The sequence below is a fragment of the Rhodnius prolixus genome, unplaced genomic scaffold, assembly GCF_049639745.1.
Source record: "Rhodnius prolixus isolate KJV_2025 unplaced genomic scaffold, Rpr scaffold_7, whole genome shotgun sequence".
Classification (NCBI taxonomy): Eukaryota; Metazoa; Arthropoda; class Insecta; order Hemiptera; family Reduviidae; genus Rhodnius; species Rhodnius prolixus.
Genome location: NW_027411582.1, coordinates 6,290,231 through 6,296,980, shown reverse-complemented (window position 1 = coordinate 6,296,980; position 6,750 = coordinate 6,290,231). Strand labels below are relative to the sequence as shown.

General features: G+C 30.8%; 1 long non-coding RNA gene across 2 annotated transcripts; it reads right to left on the bottom strand.

The window, feature by feature from the left end:
• Window positions 1-1,183: 1,183 nt before the first annotated feature.
• Window positions 1,184-6,414, bottom strand: LOC141446840 (uncharacterized). Of its 2 annotated transcripts, XR_012453918.1 has the most exons (5): window positions 6,268-6,414; window positions 5,605-5,728; window positions 3,131-3,303; window positions 2,827-2,892; window positions 1,184-1,572 (listed from the first exon to the last, which is right to left on the bottom strand). It is a non-coding gene; the product is annotated as an uncharacterized lncRNA (long non-coding RNA). The 2 variants fall into 2 exon arrangements; XR_012453919.1 differs by lacking the exons at window positions 5,605-5,728; window positions 6,268-6,414 and adding an exon at window positions 3,403-3,549.
• Window positions 6,415-6,750: the final 336 nt, after the last annotated feature.

Sequence of the window (6,750 nt, the reverse complement as noted above, 5' to 3'; positions counted from 1 at the left end):
CGTCATTCAGATATAAACGAACGTTTTCCGAGAAAAAGTATATCACGATTACTGAAATTTAGGGTGGTCAACATAAATTGTCAAATTTATGCATTTACCGTACAAGCATTAATCACAGGGCTTACAGACCCTCTCAAAGACACTTTGTTAGAGACCACGAAATAGTAGACAAGCTAGCAAATGCAGGCCCACATAGGCGAAATGATACGGTTACTTTAATGATAATTACCAAATGACGATGTAAGATCAAAGATTATAAAACAAGCCTTGCAGGAATAGGAGGCAGACTGCATTATCGCTCACAAAAGGGTGCATTTTTAGTCCATGATGACCGAGTTACCTAAACGACCACGGTTTACAAGTCAGGCTCAAGTTTGTCATGGCAATAAGTTGGTTGAGATGTAATCACAGCTTATTTCAGAACTAAGGCAATAAGATATTTTCAAAGCTATATGCATAAAACAAAAAATTCTTAAATTGCATTTTGATTATAACAAAATTCTGCAATATTGTAAAATAAAATTTGAATCAAAATTAAAATAAAACGAAGAAAGGAAATGCTCGATATATTATTAGAGGTAACCTTTGGGCACGAGGACATCACATTCACACATATACTTTTGCGGGTCAAAATCCCCAATTTGAAGATTCCTAGCGTCGATAAAGGCACATCTACATGAAATTCCAAATCGAATGACACCTAGTTCATAAAAATCGGTTCACGCGTTAAGGCGCTCCATTGTTTACAAAAGAAAGTAACACATACAAGTCGTCGTTTTTTCGAGGAAATTATTAAATGTAAATTGTTTCAAAAAAATTACACTTATAAATGAGAATTTGCCCTATATACTACAGAAAAATTCGGGAATTTTATCTTTTATAGAGAAAAAACAAATAAATAGTAAAACTTATTTGAAGTTATTTTATTCTCAATAAAACCTTTAATTTAAAAAATCAAACACATTTCAACTTTTTTAAAAAACACTTTAACAGTGTTGTTATAAATTTTCGAAGCCCTGACTTGTAAACGATACGCTATACATAAGTAAAATCTAATTAATTAGATATCTTAAATTCTTTTTACAAAACCAATTGTTTCTTGAGATTCACTTTAACGATTAATTGGTTGTCCACATTACAATCTCTCAAAAATTACTGAAATAAATAAATAAAATAAAACTAATTAGGATTTTATGACGTGGTCGGCATAGTCGTTAAACTATTTTCGAAAATGATTATTAGCTTATTTTGAGGTTGATTTCAACCACGTTTCTTTATTTTATTACAGATTTACATATGATAAGTCTATCATTTTTATAATTTGAACCCTACTATTTTATTACTACAAATAAAAAACAAGTCTTTTAATTAGATGTAATAAATGATTGATTAGGCTACGTGATGAACAGCTCCACTTGTTAGCATGATAGGTACATAGATTTCCTTATTTGTTTATTGACCAGAATGTAGAAATAGATCGGAATAACCTCAACTTTTGAGTGCCGTGCATAAGGGCCATGATTGGTACTGCTAGCTCGAGCATGGCGACACGGCCCTAAAAGGGCCAAGGCCCTGGATAAAGAAAACAAAATATACATTAATAACACTTGGAGCTTACAAATTAACATTAGTTTTTACTAATATTTTAATACTTTCTCAATGAACTTTTGATATTAAAGACGATGCGGCTTGTCCTCTTAACAGTCCAATTTACCAGAACACATTTCAATATAATATTAAATATCCATTAACAATGTAATAAAAATACCAACTTTAAACAAAAACTGATCATTTAAAAGTTGAAATCAAATGAAGGAGATTCAAATTAAGTTAGGTTTGTTTACCGATGTTATAGTTTTAAGTAATTTATCTTATAGAATTTCCTTAACAGAAACTTACAGTTTTAAAAGTTTAGTTTTTGGGTTGCTTAAACGAAGAAAGGATCACAAATCAACTATGATCCAACATTTCATTCATACTTCAGCTCATAACTCACAAGTTATGGAAAATCTTACGAGTTTTATTTGATTTTTATAACAATAATAACATTTAAGCAATTTTACTGCTATAAATTTTCATTAATATTGTTTAGAATTTATTAAATATCACAGACTCATGCTGGCCGTTTTCATATACAAAACAATCGTTCAGTAAACTGTAGCACACCATTTAACTTAGCCCTTTCCAGCACAATAATGCCATATGGCATCACTAGTTTAAAATTTATTATTTCATGCTTAATTTTGACCAAATGATACAATTGGCATCATTTTAGTTTTCTTTCATGTCTGTTGAGGCAGCACAAGTCGTGATTTTTACAATTTTGTCTGCATTTGTATTGCATCTTTTCTGTATAATAATTTGATCCGGAAAGGGTTAGATTGACTATAATAGGAGGTATCAAACTATTATTAATAATTAAATGTTTAAAAATTGTTAAATAACAGCCCTATTTAAAAGAACACACTAAAGGAACCGAATCGAGTGACACCTTTTTCATAAATATCGGTTTGCGCGTTTAGGTGCTACTTTGTTTACAAAAATGTTAACAAGACGAATTTTTAAAAGTGCCGTTTTTGCAACTTTTTTTTCTCGAAACCTAAGTAGTTGTACAAGTTTACACTTGCTAACGAGGATATGCTCTATTTTTTACGGAAAGTTTGTGAATTCTATCTTTTACAGAATAAAAATGGTCAAAGTTGGGTGTTTTCAATTAAACTTTACACTTTTTCGTACACTTTCTGGCGATCAACCCTTATACAATTGTCTTACCACAGTTTTAATATAACGCACATCTACCCAGAATAAAGTAATAAATATACTTACGTATATTAATTTCTGTAAGACAGTTCCTTCAATTGTTCAGAATGAATTCAATCTTTTTCTTCTAATCTAAACGAAAAAGTAAATACAATACAAAATTAATTTTTAAGTGTATGTTAAGCGACTTAATTTTTGGACTAATTACTACTTGTTTACTTAATTACAAAAATATCATTTTAATTTTCTTGATTTTTTTTAGCATTCACATCTTATCGTTTAGCTAAAATACCTCTTTAAATTGGATGCATAATTTAACATTTTGTATGCCATCGTATTGTGTAATTAATCTATTTAAGCGTGTACTTACTGAAGAAGTTAACTTTCAGTTTGAAGCAATATAATTTTTCTCCCATTTTCCTTTGTTCGCAGTTTTCATTAAATATCCTGGTTTGTAATGGTTGCAAATTGAATAGAAATCTTTTGTAATATTTACTTCTGCAAACCGTAAAATGTTTGCAGAAACTTGCATCAGGAACAAAACTGAAAATAATTGATGTTATTGTGGTGAGATCTTATAAAATGAATGTTTTCAAAAAGTATAACTCTACCGCCCAAACACTTTAAATAAATAGGCCATACCTAGGTGGGCTGATATAAAGATTAACCGTAAACACTTACTGATAACTTTTTTAAAATAATTTTTATTACAAAGGAGATTGGAAAACAAATATTCAAACAGTAAAAAACGTAAAAGAAAAAATGGTGAAGTCCAACGATAACAGTCATTTCCCTACTTAATTACCAAGGAAAAGAAACTAAAAATATAATGGTGCACGCATTCTATCGGCGTCTACATAAACTACTTAGTACTAGTAGTTCTATTGTTTGCCGCTAGAAAGCATGAGAACGTACTTTTTGAACCTTTGTTGTTGGAGATCACCAAATTAAATATTTTATTAAATAAAAGCAAATTTCAATATATTCTAATTTTAATCTTTTTAAAAACACATTAAAAAAGGTAAACCTAATCTAAATACTGCAATTATCACGCTTAATTAAAAGTAAATATTTTCAAAAACTCTGGACAATACACGATATATTTTTCCCCGATTATGTTCATAAGATGGAAGACGTTTTACAAAATTACTGACTACCAACCCTGAAATTAAGAAATATTACTAAGTTGTAAATATTATTTACTGAGAAATTGAGAGATTAGGGTAATTACAGGAAAACTATCATGCCCAGGCCACTAGTTCCTTCTTGCGACAAAGCTATAACCAGAATACACTCTTTTTTGATAACCATACTGTTTGGAAAATGACTGAGGCACAATTACATAAATAAACATAGATTTGATTAGATAAAGAGGGGCGACGCCGCCGCAGCCATATGAGCCTTATTGGGCCTTCCGCTTTAAGTCTAAAAGGAGAACCATCCCCTTCTAAAAAGACTTTCCCTTCTGCGCTACAATCTCCTTTGGCCTCAAAGTTCCAAAGACATCGTAGCGCAGCCGCTCGATTGCAAAAAACCAGTGAGAGGCCGTTTCCTCCTCTTCCTAAAAATATAAATAGTATTAATTCAATTACAAGGAAACATTGAAGTCAAACAGGTCTCTAAATTTCTACATTGGGAGTTCATAGTAACCACAGGGAAATATCTGCTTGCCATTGCATTCGAACACTACTTAACTACGAAGAGGAACTATTTAAACTAGCTTTGCAAAATGTAAATCTCTTTGATTCTATCATTAGAGGGAGATATTATGCCTCAGTCAATTTCCAAACAGTATGGTTATCTAAAAAGATTGCATCCTGGCTGTAGCGTTGCCGAAAGGAGGTACTAATTAACGAAATTACTTGACATTGTGACGTAAATTAAGGGCAGAACGAAGATCATTCAACGCTATCGCTGTAGAAAGACAAATGGTAAAAACCATTATGTTATGGAAGTTATGGAACTTGCAGTTTATCGTTTAGAAACGTTTATTTTCAAGTGGTTGAAACTTACCTCAATTGATTTACAAAAAACAAAAAAAAATCGGCACTTTTGAGTATACACGAAGAATAAGCAGTGATGTATGGTTTAACTAAGTTAAAATACAATAATTGGATGTCAACCTTGCGGAATTAGCCTTAACTTCCACAATACCCTGTTCAGAACTCTACTTAATCCAATAGTTTGCAGGAAATTAAGGATATTCCCTACTATGCCTTATAAACAACTTAATTACCATTACGTAAAAAACAGCCTTCTGAAAACCAACATGTCTAATCCCAAACAGATGTCTAATCCAATCCTAACGTAATGGGCTTACCACTTCATGTTTTCAGTATTAAAGTACATTACTACAATAAGCAATTCAATCACAAAGAAAAAGAATTGCCTTTGTTTAGCCAACTGAACTTCCATAAACCGTGAATGTTCCTTAACCCTTCTAAAGCAATCCAATTCATAGAAAATAATTCTTTAAAAACTATACCTTACCATTTTTGCAAGATGAAGATGATAAGAATAGTACCTTCAGTGCAATCTGACTATCCGCCCATGTTCATCCGATAGAGTATGACAAAGGCTAAACCTCAAATTGGAAACTGTCTCCATCACCTATATCATCTACCTTAAAATACATCGTAGCTCTTGACTAAAAGTTTAAATTTGAAGATTTATTTAGAACTGGACACAAATATTTATTCGTAACTTTAAAAGTGTCCCAGAAATAGATTAGGTCGTTAATTAGTTAAGCCTTTAACTACTAATCACACTAAGTACAGACTACTTTTTATTTATTTTGCATAATATTCCTATAAGAATAAAAAAAAGTATTCGTGTTTTAATTACCTTCGTATTTATAGGTCCATATTCATAGAGTAAACAATGAATCTATCTTGTGACTTTGAAATCCTTGAGTTCATCCACTTTTGACTGGAATAGTCTTAATTTCAGCGAATGAATAGTCTATAACCTGTCGATATAAAGAAATATTAAAGGATGTATGTACATTTGATTTTGCTATGAACTTATTCCTTCCTTTATTAATTATAAGAAAACGTAAAGAACATAAACTGGAGGTAGTACTTAAAACTAGTTAGCCTACCTCTCTTTCTCCCAAAACTGTCTGCCTTTCATCAACTTTACCAGGTAAAATGCTACAAATAAAGGTAGTCCACTCTGCGTACAAAGTGTATGTAGTTTCAAAAGAAAATTTTAAGATATATTGCCGAAAAAGATAAAGAGAAGTAAAAATCCATTCAATAAAGTGGTATTTTCAGAACTGGCTATTACATTTAATTCTGAATAAGCAACTCATTTAAGCATCTTTCATAAAAATAACACCGGGTATAATGTTAATATGGTACTTTCTGAAGAAACGTACAAGGAACTTTCTCCTAAAAGGATTCATAATACCAGTTTCTTAAAAACAAGTTTTACACCAGCTATATAGAAGAATAAAAATAGCAGTCAAGGCTTTTAAAAGGTATTTTGGAAAAAAATAATACATACCATACTGACTACTTTTCTGAACTAATTTTTATCACACAGGAGTCTCAAAAACAAATATTAATAAAGAAAATTCAATTTTGAAAAGTTCAAAGATAACAGTAATTTCCCTACCAAATTACAATATAAAACCAATAAAACAGTGATTATGCGTGCATTCTAGCGGAATAAAAAAAAAGAACAGAACATTATTAGTAACAAAGAATACAGAAAGAATGCATCATAACACATTTCTTAGATATTTCTTATCCAGTTTCAGACCTTCCACAAATTGGATATTTAATAAACAATTTAAATTAAAAACCAAAACCGAAAATTATGACTAAGACTAATGCAGGATAATGGATCTTAAGTCAATCTATTTCGAAAAAGAACTAGTAAAACTTACTGAAAAAGTCGGAAATTGTCTCCTAATTTCACTACAATGCTGCTGTTCCACTATTAGAAATTCAATAAAACGGCCTATGCTACATAGTAAACTTACCA